We start from the raw sequence: 17860 nt of genomic DNA on the forward strand, positions 1-17860 counted from the left end.
CTCCACAGTTGTTTCCTTTTTTGCAGCTCAAGCTTAATGGTGTTATTCATCCATTTAACCCCTACTTGTTTTACTATTCGGACCCTAGGTATACAATCAGCCATAACCTCCTGTAAATGCTCCTTGACCACTTCCCATGGTCTATCGACATCCAGCCCTTGCAGTTGTACATGCCATGGCACTGATCCAAGCAATCTCCTAAGCTTGTCATACTTGCCAGCATGGTAATTCCACATATACCCTGTCTTAGACGAAAATTCCACACCTTTAGCCACCTCCCGGGTCAAGACCTTATGATCACTCTCACCAATAGGTGGCACATGGTCATATTCATTACACTATGTTGCTTTTACCATTCTCTGATGCTATTACCAGGTCAAGCACTCTCGCACCCCTAGTATTTTCAATTACATGCTGTCTCAGATAGTTATCCCTTAATAATTGAATAAAATATCCATTTCCTTCCTCACATGTGTCCTCTCCTCCTTCCAATCAATGTTACCATAGTTGAAATCTCCCATAAGAATTACCCTCCTTCCACTCATTTCATCAATTTCCCTATGCATACTATCTCCACCATCTATTCCATCACCTGGTCTATAGCAGCACCCAACTGTATATTTTATTCTGCCAGTCTCAGTCTCACACCAAATAGCCTCAAATGAATTCTTTTCACTATCCTGCGATACAACTTCAGTTCTCCTTGGTTGCAGTTCATCAGCTATCATCAATAACACTCCTCCGCCCATTTTATTCTCTCTGTCCCTCTTAAACACACTATAACCTACACATTCTATCCCACTAACTATATCATCTTCCGTCAGCCATGTTTCACTAATGCCAATAACCTGTGGCCAGGAGGAGTCAGTCAAGGCCAAAAATTCTTCCTTTTTGTTCCTGATACTCCTGTCATTAGTATATATGAAATGCAGTGATCCCTTTGTCCCACCCCTATCTTGATGTGTTATTCTAACTAACCCATTCCGATTTTTTGTCCTTAGTGCTGGCTCAGGTATATTATATACATTCTTACACTCAACTGTCTCACTGATGTCCGCATATCCCCCCCCCCCCTGGTAGTTCTAGTTTCCCTGGTTCTGCACATCCATTTTCACTTCATTCAGCAACACTTTTTCCAGTCTCCGCACACCAAATCCATTCAAATGGAGACCATCCATCTTGTATAAATCCTTTTGCCCATCAAACTCATTCCACACGTCCACGAATTCCACACCGTCTGCATAACCTGCGCATAATGGCATTTGCGATTATGGCCCTCCTAAACTCCTCTCTGTCATACCCTGGCAACAGACTCACCATTCTAACTCTGTCAATCTTTTCTTTCACTACCTTTAACAATACTTTCAAGTTCTCTCTCATAAAAAATTTATCTCCTTTCAATTCAGTTGTACCTGCCACAACTATCAGTTCTTTCACTCTCTGTTTTTGCACTCTAATACGCTCACTTACATCCTTAAATTTCGCACCCGGTAAGTACGATTTAATTAAACTCCCAACTATCACTCCTCTTAGTAACGAGTCACCATACAACACTCTTTCCTTCATTTCAGAAACTCTCCCACTCTTATGCGTATTTTTCCTTTCAAACACTAATGATCATTAATTGCCTTAGTATTCCATAATGCAATGTACATATCCTTATGGATATGTATAATGCTATGTATTGTGGGAATGGCCACTACCCAGACCGGTTTTGATCTCTATTGAGGTCCCATCAATGGGAACCAGACCCAGATGTGATACCAAGGTTGAAGTAATACAGAACTCATATATTTCCATATCATCATCATCATCATCATCATTACAAACCATGGGCTCACTGCCCAGGGCCGGTTTTATCATTAGGCGAACCTAGGCAATCGCCTAAGGGCGTTTTATAAATATCTACATGTGTAGGTGTATGTGTGTTTGTGTGAGTGTGACAAAATATATATAGAGAGAGAATGTATAGGGGCTCTAAATTTTCTTTGCTTAGGGGCATCAGATACTCTCGGACTGGCCCTGTCACTGCCCATTGGTGTCCGATGCCTCTTTCACTATCTTCTTCTGTCTTTCTTTGTCCAGTGCACAGTGTCACAGTTCTGTAAACCCATTCCACACCAGTCCTTTATGTCGTCTATCCATTCTCTATATGGTCTACCTCTTCTGTTTACACCATCCATAATACCAAGCATGAATGTCTTTATCTTCCAGTCCTCACTCATTCTGCAGATGTGTCAAAATAATTGCGACTTCCATTGTATAATCTTCTGCATTCTACTTTTGTTGTATCTTCCAATAGATATCTTCATTCGTAATTTTTTGTACCCATCCTATTCTTAGAATCTTCCTCTAACAAGTTCTTTCAAATGCCAAAATTCTTTTTCTAGATTCCTTATTTATTACCCACATTTCAGATTCATACAGTACACCACTGAAGATTCATGTTTCTAGTACTCTTAGTTTCATTTTCAGGCTGATCACTTTACTTTTCCAGATGTTATCCATGACCCTCAGATTTGTCCTTTCCTTTGTAATCCTGGTCTTTATTTCTTTTTTACAGTCCAAATCATATGCCATTCTACTTCCCAAATATGTGAATTGTTCTACAATTTCTATATCAATTCCATCCACTTGTATCTTTTTTTTTCATGTTCTTCTCACCAAATACCATTATCTTTGTTTTTTCCAAGTTCATAATAAGTTCAAATCTCTTCCCTTCCTCATTTATCAGTTTCAATGTTTTTTGTAGTTCTCTTTCATCTTCTTCAGTAATAACAATGTCATCTGCAAATCTCAGATAGTTAGTTCTCATCCCATGTACTGATATTCCTTTTGCATCTTCCTCCATTTTATCCATTGCTCTTTCTAATGAGATGAAAATACTTAATGTTGGGTCCCCATGTCTAGTACTGCTGCTTGTTCTAAAACCATTTCCCCAAATTATCACCTATTCTAACTGCTGCAACTGCATTTTTATGAACATATTTTAATATAGCTGTTAGTTTTCTCTCAATTCCATAGGATTCTAGCACTCCTAATGTCAAATGCCTTATGAAAATCAACAAAGCAAGTATATATGTTTATATTTTTTCTCCTAGCTTTCTCTGCTATTAACCGCATTGTCAAAATCTGTTGAATTGTACTTCTATCCTTCCTAAATCCTACTTGCTCATCTGCAAGATATGCTTCCAATTGTGTTCTCAATCTTTCTGTCAGTATCATTTTTTTTGAGCATGGCACCAAAGTGGCAAACAGTAGCGGAAAAGACCATGTTGTCTGGTGATTTGAATTTGTGGGATATTATTCAGTGCAGTGTATACGAAATGTATGCGTCGAGAAAATTAAAGAATATGTGGAAGGAATTGAAACTGGAGAGAGAATATGTATTAAGTATTTTCAGTGTTAGGTGATGAGAACACAACAAATATTGATGATAAGATGAAAAACGCTGTTAATAATATCGAATGTGTGGCTGTGGAAATAGATGAGAACGAAATGGATATTAATAAAGAAATAGTGCGCTTAAATGTTATCCTTCCTAGGACCTGCACGAAATCAGGTGATCCAAAAGAATAATAAAGACCAACTGAAAAAAACAAGTAAAGGAGAAAATTATGTCTGGAGAATCAATAATCATGGGAGTACTTAATGAAAGTATTTCAAAATCGTGTTTCCTGGGTTCAAAAATTCACAATGTTAGCCATGCCATCTAGATGCAAAAAGGTAAGTCGAAGGAAATGATTGTCTTGGTTGATATCAGTGATTTGAGAGGCGGGAAGTATTCTTTGAGGAAGGATGTAAAGGAGTTGTTAGAAGAGGCAAAACCGAAGAGCGAAAAGGCAAAGATTGTAAGTCTCCTAACATGCTATGATAGATGCGAACTGAGGAGGAGGGCATTGATAGCCAATGAGTTTATACGTAGATTATGCAAAAGAAATGATGTAGACTGTGGATCTCTGTTTGACGGAAAGAAGGATTTGTACAATGTAGATGGCATACGAATGGTTTTGGTGTTACATGTCTGGAGAGAGCTTTGTCAGCACTAAACATGCTGACATGCAAAACTTATGAAATTAGGATGGAAGCAAGTGAGTTTGTGTGAAGGCAACCATGAAGCAAGTGAGTGTGAGAATGACACCAAGTGAGAAATCTAGTATCTTAAGCAAAAATATTGAATAGGTTAGTCAATTCAGAAAGTAAAGGTGTGTGTGGGAGAGAATAAAGGGATATTGCCGTTTTTATATACTAATGCCAGAAATATCAGGAACAAGAGGGATGAGTTTTTGGCATTGATTAGTGTAACCTCAGCAAAAGTTATTGAGATTTGGTTAACAGCAGATGAAGTAGTTACAGGGATTGAATGTGAAGGATTTCCTATTTTCAGGGAAGATAGGATGTGGATAAGAGTACTATTGATGATAGCAGATGAATTGCAACCAAAAAGAACAGAAAATAGGAGGGTGGCTGTTCATTTGAAGCAATCTGCTGTAAGATTAAGACCAGTAAGACAAAATATACAGTTGGTTATTGCTGTAGGAAAGGGAATTCCATAGATGATCTGGAAGGCATGCATCACAAAATTAGTAGAATGAGTACAGGTCGAGTGGTTATTATGGGGGGAATTCAACTATGGAGATATAGACTGGAAGGAAGTGAAAGATCATATGGCAGAAAGGAAATAGAATTTATATATCTGCTGAGAGATAATTATAAGGCATGTGGGGACTGGTTATAGGATCCGAAGAGCTATCCATAACCAAGTTGACAACATTGTCTCCGATTGGTAAAAGTGACCATGTGGTCTTGACTTGGGAAATCATAAAACATGAGGAATATTCTATCAAGAAGGGGGTATTTGTGGAACTACAAGGCAGGTGATTATGACATGCTTAGGAAGAAGCTTAAATCTATTCCATGGTATTAAACACTTGCAAGGTAAGAATGTTAGTAGTGCATGGGATATAGTTAAGGGTCATAGAGGAAGCAGTATTAAATTGTATACCTTAGGTAAGGAGGGTTAATCAGGTTGGAGTTGGATGAGTAATATCATTAAGCACACGAGCTGCAAAAGAAGAAAATGCTGTGGAAAGTATATAAAGAGAAAGGTGACCAGCAAACTCATGAACAGTACAAGGCTCAGTCAAGAAAGGTGACTAGCATGCCTAGGAAGGTAAAATCAGATTATAAGAAGAATTGACAACATTGTGTTCCAGGAAATCTGAAAGAGTTCTTTTGTTATGTGGCAAGTAAGAGGAAGAATGACTATGGAAGATTAACCTTAATGAGTGATCATGGTCACAAGGAGACGGAAGCAGATAAAATAATTGAGTTATTGAGTGACTACTTTGTAAGCATATATCTTCCTAGTGAGGTTACTGTTTAACCTATGTGATAGACACAAATGTGGGAACATAGGTGGATCAATTGGAGGTCTTCACGATATTGCTGAATCTCAATGTAAATACATCTGTGGGATTAGATGGGATATCAGCTAGGGTTTTGCTTGAATGTGCAAGAGAACTGGCAATGCTGTTAACTAAGCTGTTTAATTTAATCCTCAGCTCTGGTAGAGTTCCAAGGGAGTGGAAAGAGGGTAAAATTATTCCTTTGCATAAGGGAGGTTCTAAGACTACAGTAGCAAATTATAGAACAATCAGTATCTCAGGCATGGTGGTAAAAGTATTAGAAAAATTGGTAAAAAAGATAATTCAAGAATGGGAAGATAAAAATATGATAATGTATGAGGTTCAACATGGCTTTGTGAAGGGTTGGTCATGCCTTAGTAATTTACTAACTTTTTATAATAGAGTAACAGCTGAGTTGGATAAAGGAAATGACTATACGATAATTTTGCAAAGGCATTTGACAGAATACCACTTGGAACACTGTTATGGGGACAGATATGACACTAGTTAAGTGGATAAGAGGGAGGCTGCTGGATAAATATCAGAAAGTGGTATATGGAGGGGCAGAATTGAGGCAAAAACAGGTGATTAGTGGTGGCCACAAGGTTCAGTGCTGGGACCCTTGCTGTTTAATTTGTACATAAATGATATAGGAAATGACCTGAAAGGAAATATTCAGTTGTTTGCTGATGATGTGAAATTAGGTAGAGTAAGAGTTAATCATGCCAATGTGGAGAGCTTGCAAGACAATTTAAATAGGCTGTCAGTATGGGCAGAAGCTAATGGGTATCAGTTTAATGTTGAGAAATGTAAAGTTATGCATTTTGGGATTAATAGATTGCCAGCTATGTACCACATTAATGAAATTGTACTCCAGGAAATCGATGAAGCTAGAAATTTAGAGGTGGTGGTTGACAGAGAGCTAAAGTTTAGAGGGCATATTGCTAAAGTAGCACATAAGATTACTTGGCTAATGAAGAACACATTAACAAGTAGAGATAAGGAAGTTAATTCCTCTTTATAAAGCCTTGATATGGCTACATATGGATTACTATGCTCAAGTCTAGTCCCCCTGGGTTTCTTGGAGATGTGGAAGTGGTGGAGTGGATTCAGAGACAGGTGACCAAGATGGTGAGTGGTCTGTGGAATTTGCCCTATGAGGATAGATTGACGGTGTGCTGAATTGCAGAAGTTGATTGATAGGAGAAAAAGAGGGGATTATGATAGAAACATTTAAGTTGCTTAAAGGATTTTATTAGGATAGATGCAGGGGAAATGTTTCAGCATTTGGTAAGAGCAGGGGTCTCAAACTCAAACGCAGCAAAGGGCCAGTCAATTTGATGTATATCAGACGCAGGTCGTATTCAATATTATTCTGTGAACCAAAACATAAACTAAAAATAGAAAGGTTCTAACAAAGGCCCTTTTGTTGCCTAGCCTTTACGACTTACTTAAACAGTTACACACCATTTAAAATTTTTAAAATATAACAGGTTTAGAAAATATTAGTTCAATTACATTTTATTCATACTTGAAGAAAATTATTTAAATACATCGTTTTGACTTACAAAAATAAAGATTTTTATTTACAAGTCCTTTTTTTTAATTTGATTTTGATCCTGAAACCTGACATCTTTTCCTCTGTACTAATGTCAATATTTGCTTTTTCATTTTTGTGTTGCAATATGAAGTATTGCATTTAATCTAGAATCTTTTATCCGTGAGCAGAACTTTGACTAATTAAGTTTCATAATTGAAAATAATTGCTCACATACATATGTGCTTCCAAAGATTGACAACATTTTTGCACAATAAATTTTATATTTGATATTTACTGCCAAGGTATTTATCAAAATTTGGTATGCCAACTTCATTATATTTATTTTTTAGTTTATTATTCCACTGGAGTTCAATTACTTCCTTTTGTAATTCTTCGTCAACATTTTCAAAAAAGGTGAACTGAATAATAATAATAATTCATTTTCAAACTGGTTGAAATCAGAAAATCTTTTTTTAAATTCAATTTTCAATTCTTCAATTTGAGGAATGTGCTTTTCAGCATCATTATTATCTCTTGAAATCAATTTAAGTGTAGGAAAGTGAGCTAAATTATTCTTTGCTATCTGGGTTTGCCAAAGATAGAGTTTTGCCAGAAATGACTTAATTGAATCATTCATATGACATATCAACTGTTCAGGTCCTTGCAGAGCAGTATTCAAAGTGTTTAAGTGGCTTGTTATGTCAACTAAAAAGGTCAAGTCTTTGCACCAATCTTCATTGGTGAGCTGAGGAATCAATTTTCCTTTGGATGAGGTAAACATGTCAATTTCTTTTAAGAGTTCAAAAAATCTTTTTAGAACAGTGCCACGACTAAGCCACCTAACCTCCGCATAATTATTATTATTATTTCGGGCAACTCCAAGGAGTCGACAGACTCATCGAGGGAGGCCCTAACATCATGTCAAGAACAACTATTCTACATTCACACAGTATCTATCATACCTCACCTTGAACTCATTCACGGTCATAGCACCCACAACACACTCTGGCAGCTTATTCCACTCATTCACCACTCTCCAAGTAAAAAACCTAGCTCTAACACCCCTGCTAACCACATTCTTGCACCCAGCTTCCATGTATAGTCTCTAGTCCTCCCACCACCAATCCTATTCTCAAAAATATCTTCCAGATTAATATTATAGAAACCCTTCAGTAATTTGAATGTCTCAATCATATCATCCCTTTTCCGCCTATCAACCAATTTTTGCAACCCACAAATCTTCAACCTGTTCTCATAAGGTTCATTCCACAGACCTGCTATCATCTTGGTCACTTGTCTCTGGATCCTCTCCACCTTCTCCCCATCAAGAAGAAACCCTGGCGCCCATATCTGGGCACAGTAGTCTAGTGGGGTCTTATCAAGGCTCGATACAGAGGAACAACAACTTGTTTGTCTCTGCATGTTAAAGTATTTTTCAGAAGCCAAGTGATTTGATAGCTGATTTAGCCACTTTTGCGATGTGCCCCCTAAACTTCAACTCCCTATCCACCAACACTCCCAAATCCCTGGCCTCATCAATCTCCTGGAGTATGGTTCCACCAATGTGATATAATGCTGCTAATCTTTTCACCCCAAAATGCATAACCTTACACTTTGCCACATTAAATTGACATCCATTTTCCTTAGCCCAGCCCTCCAACCTATCCAAATCATCTTGCAAAATTTTGACATTCTGTGCACTCACAATTGCTCTACCCAACTTTGTATCATTAGCAAACAAGTGAACACTTCTTCTTAGATCCTTTCCTATATTGTTAATGAACAAATTGAAAAGTAGTGGTCCAAGAACAGAACCCTGCAGCACACCACTAGTCACAAGCCGTCTTTCCACTCAATTCTTAAATAAATCAGTCTCTGGTATCTCTCCATCAGCCACCCTCCTATCCATCTCACCAACCTATATCCATCCCCATCTGCTCCAGTTTACTGATTAGAGTTCCATGTGGTATCCTCTCAAAGCCTTGGCAAGGTCCAGTACAATCACTGTAAACACATTACCCTTATCCAGTTCTGACGTCACTGTGTTATAAAACGTGAGCAAGTTATTGATGCATGATCTACCCTTCACAAAACCATGTTGTCTCCCATACAGTTTCCCATTTTCATCTATCCAATCCTGTATTCTTCTCTTGACTAATTTCTCCAAGACCTTGATAATGATTCCTGATATGCTAATTGGTCAGTAATTTACAACAGCAGTCTTGGAACTTCCTTTATGCAGTGGAACTATTTTCCCCTCTTTCCACCCCCTTGGGACTAACCCAGACCCGAGACTCAAATTAAACAAAATGGTTAAGGGTACTGACAATTCTTTAGCTGCTTCACATACGACACGAGCTGTTATACCATCCAATCCCACAGCAAACTGATGTGGGATTGGATAGTAAAAAATAATATAGTAAAATGTTGTATTGTGAATCCAGTTCATCCAACAAAGCATTGAATTGTCAATGATTCAAGGCGTGAGAGCGTATCTAGTTTACTGTTTTAATTACTACACTGATGACATGTTCCATCTTTAGTTTTTTAGCACAAAGTGACTCCTGGTGTATTATGCGATGAAACTATTTAAGTTTGTCTTTGCAGAACATTTCCTTTTTCATTTGAAGTTTTGTAACAAGTCTGACGTTAACACCAACCATAGCAGGAGCCCCATCTGTAGTCACTCTTACTAATTTTGACCAGTTGCTTGAGCATTTTCAAGACTTTTCTCAATACACAAATATAAGTCATTTCCTGTCATTGTTCCTGACATAGGCACCACCAATAATTCTTCAGTCACATTCATATCGTCATCAACGCCATGAATAAATATTGCTAACTGGGAAGTATTAATATTGCCTGCACATTTGTCAATTGTAATGGAAAACGCTACAAAACTCTTTATTTTTTTCATGCAATATATCTTGGAAGTTCTCTGCTATATCTTCAGCACGCTCTGCAAATGTTGCTTTTTTTTCCAGACATATGATTTCGACTGCACTTAAAATACAAGTTTTAATAAATTCTCTATCAGTAAAAGGTTTTGAAGTCCGAGCAATTTTTTTTTTATGACAAACTACATTTAACAGCATCACTTGTTGTGATAATATTCAAAAATATCTTCTATTGAAACTTCAGTTCATTTTTTAAATCTTTAAGTTTATCATGAATCTTTTCTGTATATTTATCACAGTTCTTATGGTTTGTTTCATAATGGCATTTTAGGTTATATTCTTTCACCATGGCAACACTTCGTCTACATATCAGACATGTTGGAATATTTTTTACTTCCACAAAGAAATGTCTTCTCCCATTTTTCTTGAAAAGTTCTGCCTTTATCTATTTTTCTTTTTTTAACTTTAAATTCAGACATTGTTATGGGCAAAAAAATATAAGTTATTGAGGTAACTTTTTATTAACACATTATCATATTACAATAGTAACCTGTAACTTCCATTCAGTGTTGCCAACATTTGATGATAGAAACATGGTACAAAGAATTGTAGTATTAAGTTTTCCTTTTGTTTAAAGCTGTCATAAAACATTTTGAAGTTAGAATTTTTTCTGTTTTAATCCCCGCAGGATGTTAGAAACATTAATTTTTAGAAAAGAAATCATTAAGGTTGTGGGCCAGATATGAAGCCTTCATGGACCGCCAGTTTGTGACCCCTGTGCTAGAGGGACCAGAACAATGGATCATTCCTGAAGTTGAATAAAGGTGTGGGTCAGTAGGGGTGTGAGGACTAGATTTTTTGCTTGGAGAATGGTGAATGAGTGGAAGGGTTGCCAGAGTCAGTTATGAGTGCTTTTTCTGTTAATGGGTTCATGGAGAGGTATGATAGAATGAGTTTTCGGACTCCATTGAGGTTCCCGTATAATATCATCATCACCTTACCAAGGTGACTTGTCAAAGCAGTTGTTCTATAATTTTTACATTCTAGCTTATTTCTTTTCTTATATAATGTCACTAATATTGATTTCTCCCATTCCTCTGGAATTTTCCCTTCCTTATTATATATTACAACCATATTACATAGTTGTTGCATTTCGACAATGATACTTTCGCACCATATTTAATCATTTCTCCAATGATGTTATCATTACAGGACTCTTGTTGTATTTTAACCATCCTATTGCTTTTTCTACCGCTCCTCTTAAAATGTCCATGTCATACTTATTGCTTAGTGGGGATACTTTTTTTTTTTAATGTTGAGCCCATACACAGGAGGTTGGTTGGCCAACCTATAGTACATTAGTACTGTGTATGGGTGTTGGGTTGGGAAAGGAGGAATTTGTTTACATTTGATTCGAATGACTTTAAATTGTATTCTTTGGGAAACACAGTAGGTGGGGGACTGTTCCACAGTGTAGCAGTTGCAGGGATGAAGGAAGAGAAAAAGAAACTTGTTCTGTTTGTTTCTAGGTGAACTGTGAAGGGATGTTGTGCAGCAGCTGTACGTGTTCCAATGAGTTTAGCACTGAACGGAGGAATTATTGATGATATTTCCGATGAGCATTTCCCATGGAAATATTTGTAGAATATATACTGCAGAGACCATACGTCTGTGTGAAAGAGGGGGAAGGGAGTTGATAAGGGATGCATCATTGATAAGTCTAATTGCTCTCCTCTGTATTGAATCAAGCATTTTGAGAGGTTTTTGGGGCCCCACCCCATATGTGAGAGCAGTATTCAATAGTTGGGCAGATTTGTGACTTGTATAATATTAATAGCTGTTCGAGGGTGAAGTAATGTCTTGAGCAAAAGAGAAATCCTAGTTTTTTGAGGCCGAGGATGCAATGTTTGAGATATGTTTATGCCAGGAGAGGTTTGATGTGAGGGTGATTCCAAGGAGAGATCTCAAACTGTCTGGAGATTTAGGTATCATTAAAAAGGATATTGGGAAAAAATGGTTCTTTTTTATGGGAAATAGTACAGAACTTTATGAGGTTATCTGAACCCCATTGAAGGATGGCTTGGAGATCAGAGTTGAGCGTTGCGGTGGTTGATGTTCTGTAGGTTGAGGTGAGTTGTGTAGGGTAAGGCTTATCAAATGCAAGCGAGTGTAGTGTGCTGTCTGCAAAACTGTGTATTGGGTTGGAGGTCAATTGCAGTAGGTCATTGATATATAGCAGGAAGAGGGTTGGTGAGAGGACAGAACCTTGTGGGACCCCAGCATTAATTGAGTGGTGAGAGGATAGGGAGCCATCCACCATCACACAGAGTGTGTATCCAGACAGAAAACTGGGGATCCACCTACAGAAGCAAACTATCATCATTCGGTCAAACCGAATGATGGTAGTTTGCCTAGTAGGCCTTTGTGCCAGACCCGGTCAAAGGCTTTGGAGATATCTAGTGCAACCACTTGAGATTCGCCAAACCTCTCCATAGCCTTCGTCCAGAGATGGGTGACATATGTGAGTAGATCTACTGTTGATCAGCAGTGGCGGAATCCATACTGGCTGTCATTTATTTGGTGAGTGTCTTCAAGATAGTGTAGGAGTTGGGAATTGATGATTTTTTCCATTACCTTCGACAGGACTGAGGTAAGCAAGATAGGACGGTAATTGGATGGTAGTGACTTGTCACCCTTCTTGGGGATGGGCTGAATATAGGCCAATTTCCAGTTTGTGGAATAGATTCCAGTGGAGTAGGAGAGTGTATATAGGTAACATAGGATAGGAGTCAGTTCTGGAGCACAAACTTTCAGAACAATTGGGGGGGGGGGATGCCATCGGGACCAAGAGACTTTTTTGTGTCTAATTTGGACATTATTTTTCTGATCTCATCCTGGCAAAAGGATATTGGGGGGGGGGGGGCATTGTATGTCAGGTGTCTGGAATGGTTGGGGAACATTTACCATTGTCAGTTATGCATGCATTTGAAGCAACCATTCGGAATAGTGTTGGGCAGACATTACGGCCAATTGCTTTGGCGTAATGAGGAAGAGATCTAGGGTGTTTGGTGAGAGACCAAAAGGCTCGGATGCCATTTGGACAGGCTGCTAGTTTCCTGCTTTTTGCTCTTTTGAACTCTGTTTTGGAAGTGTTGATTGTTTTTTTGCATTTATTACGGGCTTCGGTGAAAGCTTTGAAGGAGGATGGGGGGTTCTTGATTTCAGCCAGTTGTAATATGTGTGGTGTTTCGTCTCTACAGCCTTGTCACATCTTTTGGAGAACCAGGGTTTCATTAGGGAATGGCAGTTCAGGGTACTGTGTGGAATGTATGTGTTCATGCCGGTAAGGATTACTTTGGAAATAAGCTCGGTGCATATGTTTGGGTTGGAACGCCAGAAGCAATAGTCCAACCATGGGAATGCGGCATAAAAGTTGCTGAGGCTGTCCCACTTGGCACTGTTATAGTGCCAAACTGCTCTTGTGTGGGAGTGTCTGTGTAAACGCTGTTGCATGGGGGAAGAGATGAGTACTAGGTTGTAGGCAGAAATGCCAAGGGGCTCACTACTTTCACTGTACTTGGAGGGTTTATTGGTGAGGAAGAGATCTAGGGTGTTTGTGGAGTAGTTTGGGTTATCTGGTATTCTGGTTGGCATCTGGACAAGTTGTGTAAGGTTGTTAGTGATGGCAAATGGTTCGGCATCTCTGCCTGCAAGATCTGTACAGCTGGAAGAGAAAAGCCAGCTAGTGTTGTGGACGTTGAAATCTCCTAGGAGGATGATTTCACTGTTGGGAAAATGGGATTGGAGAAAGTCGATTTTTAGAGAGAGGAAATTAAAGAGCTCAGAGTGGTTGGTTGTGTTGGGGGAGCGATAGAGACAGCAGATGAATTGGACTGAGTGTGGAAGGGATATTTTCAGCCAAAGGAGGTCAAAGTTGGGTGATTCTAGGTTGGCTGCTCTCTGGCAAGGTATGTTAGAGCAGATGTATGCGCAGACACCACCCTTGGGATGAAAGTTGTTGAAGAGTGAGTAGTTTGGGAGATTGAGATAAGTGGTGTTGCAGGGAGGTGAGATTTGTGTTTCTGCCAGCAAGAGTAGGTGGGGTTTGGTAGACTGTAGGTGGTAGTGGACACTATTCAGGTTGGAGTTTAGGCCATGGATGTTGGTGAGGTGGATGTGTAGGGTTTTGTGTGTCATATGTTGGACCGCATGGATCTTGCACATTTCCTATGCGGTGCCTTTATGCTGGGCTCCTTGCTGCTAGTGGCATCACTTGGTTTTTTCACCAGTTTATCTTGTGTGTAGTCAATGGTCCAGTTGTTGTCACCATTTTGACGTTTTTCCTTCAAGTTGTCTTCGAAACTGGCGTCTTTGTTCCCTTTGTGCAAATGATAGGTCTTGTTGTGCACATATGCGCGATTGGGGGCAGGTGTCTTTGAACTTATTGTTGATCACTGTTATTATTTTTAATGAGGTTATCGGCATGTCACAAGTCACTTTTACTAGAACCGGGAAGTTCGTACTGTCCTTCCTTTTATTTATAGGCTCGAAACGGTAGCACCTAACAATGTTCTTAGAATCGATGTCGCATTCTTCAGCAAGTTTGTTGATGTCCTCTTGTAATGATTTTCTGTTTTCTGTTGGGAAATTCAAAATGATGGCGTTGAGTTTTTTTTGTCTAGCCTCCATCAAGTCGTTTTCCATTGCCGTGATTATATTGCGAAGTTCTTTCGCTGGCGGAGTGGAGCTTGCGTTGTGCTGGTTTTCAATTTGTTCTAGCTTAGTTTTGACTGCCCGTATTTTGGAGGTGAAAGTTTCATTTAAAGCACTGATATGCTGTTCGAGTTTTTCGACACGTTTACCTATGTTCAGTAGTTGTTTTACCAAAGGGAGGCACAGCGAACAGAAGAATGGCTGGTTAACTTCGATAAGTAGCTTTTGCACAGCTTTGTCAATTTTCGCTCAGGAAGCGTGCAACCAGTGGCAACAGAACTCTCAGAATATGCCCTTTTTTCTGTCTATGACACCAGTTTTGCAACTGCAGCACATAGTAGGTATGTTGTTGGCGGTCGAAGGCACTGAGCTGGCGAGACACGTGGTGCTTGTTCGCCGTTGGCTTTTGATGCTGCCATCTTTGCTGCATACGATAGGCATCGTGTGCGCTTACACGTGGCTGATTTAGAATTGGAAGAATAGTTGGATTAATACACTATAGGTACTTACAGTTTGTACTGAAGTATTCCACTGTTCGGTAACCACTGTTGGATTTCCGTTTGATTAATTTCAATGGAAAAACACTTGCAATAACGGTAAATTGGAGAGCACAAATTTGAAGTAGCTTCAGTCTGCTTCAATTCTTCAATGTTTCCCTACTCCATCTAAATCTAGTTTTTCTTCATATAATTCATTACAGCATCGTGTCCACTGCTGTGTAATTTTATCTTTATTCATCAATATTTTGCCATTTTCATCTTTAATTGTGATCTGTTTTGGTTGCCACCTTTTATTAATGGTTCTGATCATTTTGTACATCTCCCTACTTCTGTGCTCTCCATAGCACTGTTCTGTATTATTGCATTTGGGCTTCTAACCATTTCATCTTATCCATTCTGATGGTTTTCTTCAGCTCATTACACTTTCTTCTATATTGCTCCTCTATTTGTTCTGATGTATCCCTTCTTATCTTCAGCATTCTCAATTCACAAATTCACAATTATCAACATTCTCTTCTCCTGTACTAACTTCAGTGTTTCTTTTCTAATCCACTTCTTCATATTCTCATCTTTTGGTACTGTTTCTTGAACTGCGTCTTCTATTGCCATCGTTACTCCTTTCACTCTTAGAATTGAATTTTTTTCTTTGTTCACACGTTTAAGTTTCTCTTCTAACACTGTTCTGTACCTTCCTATTTCTGCTTCACTTATTCTTGCTGTATCCTTACAGACTTGTATAATGCTGTACATTATGGAAAGGCCACTACCCAGACACAGAAGTGATATACCCCCCAGCATCAGAAACAAAGAGATATGGATATGTGGGTTGCATTATGGGATACTAAGGCATTTAATGTGAAGTCATTAGCCTCTATATACAAGTAGCCCAGTCGTGAAGTTACTTTACATGCAAACTTTGTTTGCTTACACTTGGATAAAGGATGAACCAAGAATATAATTTCTTGGCATCTTTAATTTATAGTATAACCAAGTGAAAAAACAATTTGCAAAATAGCAGTATACAAGACAGTTTTTAAACTAGTTTTAAGTTATGAATCTGAGAGTTGGGTTAGAAATTAAACAATTGATCACAGACTAGAGACCACAGATATGAGGGTTCTGAGAAAAGTTATTGAGGTGAACTGATGGCATCAATGGCAGAATCATATTAAAAATGAAGATATTAGAAAGACACTTGACATTATTTTCATTCAAGAATGTATCAGCAGAGCTAATCTGAGGTGGTATGGCCACTTAAATAGAATGGTGATAAAGAAAGGTTAGCCAAACAGGTGCGTGATGCCAAGATGGCAGGAAAGAGACCCAGAGGAAGACCAAGGTCTAGGTGGATTGATTTGGTCAGAAGCACCTTAGAAGCACGAAATGTTAGGTATGACAATATTGGAGTACTCACAAGTGATAGATTGATTTGGAGTAAAATTGACTTAATCATGTAGTGCTCTCATAGTTACCTGAACACCCCTTTGGGTGCATATCAGGAAATTAATGATGATTAAAAACATAAACATTAGCTGCATCCTGAATGGAAACCTATAGAACAAGTAAAATATTTAGTGAAGATGCAAAAAAAGTTTTAGTTCCAATAAAGTGGGACCAATTTTTTTCTCTTAATCCATATAAAATTTATTGAGTTGGCTCTGTACTGTACTAGGTTTGCTTATTCTGTTGTCTGTTTCTATATGTTTTTTTTTCTCTTGCATATTCACTAAATATTTTACTTGTATGTTGTAGGTACATATCAGAAGTATGATAAAAGTAGTGATGTGATTTTTTTTTTTTTTTGATACTGATGAACTAAAGATAGGTATCCTTTTCTACTTAAGACTACTTCTCAGTTGTGAAACTGCTAACACAATATAAATCCCAAATCTGTATGATTGTGTATTACTGTTCCCACATTTGGGCTAGTGTATGAAACTCCCAAAAATACTTGGTGCTCTACTGGCTGCCATCATTCCTTCCCTTGAAGTTTTTAAGAACATAAGCTGCTTGTCATCCATTTACTTTCTGGTTTAGAAGTTTTTTTTATTTTTTTATTTATTCATATGATGATATAATGGCCGTGAGGCCCCTTTTTTACTGGAAAGTATGGCACCATCTCAATCTCTCAAAATTTTATCCGAGCTTGGGACCGGCATAGCTGACAAATCAGGCCTATGGCTCGGTCTTAAGTATTCCTGACTGTATGTGTTCACAGGGCCGGTTTGCCTGCTTGTGGGAGGAAAAACCCCAGTTAAACTGGGGAGCAAAACCCTGCTGTCACTCCCAAGGCCAGCTAACTTGGCTATGTCTGAGAAAAATCCTTAAGCTCCTCACGTCGGTGACGAGAATCGAACCCAGGACACTCCTTTCCCAGGCATATGGTTGTGAAGCGCATAGCCACTCTGCTAACTGCACGGTTTAGAAGTAAATCATTCTTATTATCTTTCATTTCATCTACCTTCTTATGTTCTTTGGAACAGTGGTAGGTGAAATAGGCAGACATATTTATTGAAAGGGGTGGGGAAGAATAGCACCTTTGCATTTCTTTGAACTGCTGGAGGTTGCAGTGAGTGAGGCTGTTTGTCTTTCTCACTCATAGCCTCTATTGCTGTGTTTCTTGAATAGGTGGAATAGCTATTCAAGAAACACATCGACAGATTCCTACTTCTTTCTTATCCTCTCATAACACACTGCTCTGTAGATTTTTGGAAACTTATGCATTGGAATGATTAAAAAAATTCAGATGTAAGAATTCTTTGCCTTAAGTTCCTGGTAGAATTGCAGTTATATAGATATCTT

The 17860-nt window shown here is 38.4% G+C and overlaps 1 protein-coding gene across 3 annotated transcripts in view; it reads left to right on the forward strand.

Annotated features, from left to right (window-relative positions):
* Sec6 (Exocyst complex component Sec6) overlaps window positions 1-17860 on the forward strand; it is a 478173-nt gene that overhangs the window by 79005 nt on the left and 381308 nt on the right. The window lies entirely within an intron of this gene.

This window comes from Typopeltis vanoorti, chromosome 15, assembly GCF_054136105.1.
Source record: "Typopeltis vanoorti isolate ZY-2024b chromosome 15, IOZ_Tvanoo_1.0, whole genome shotgun sequence".
Lineage (NCBI taxonomy): Eukaryota > Metazoa > Arthropoda > Arachnida > Uropygi > Thelyphonidae > Typopeltis > Typopeltis vanoorti.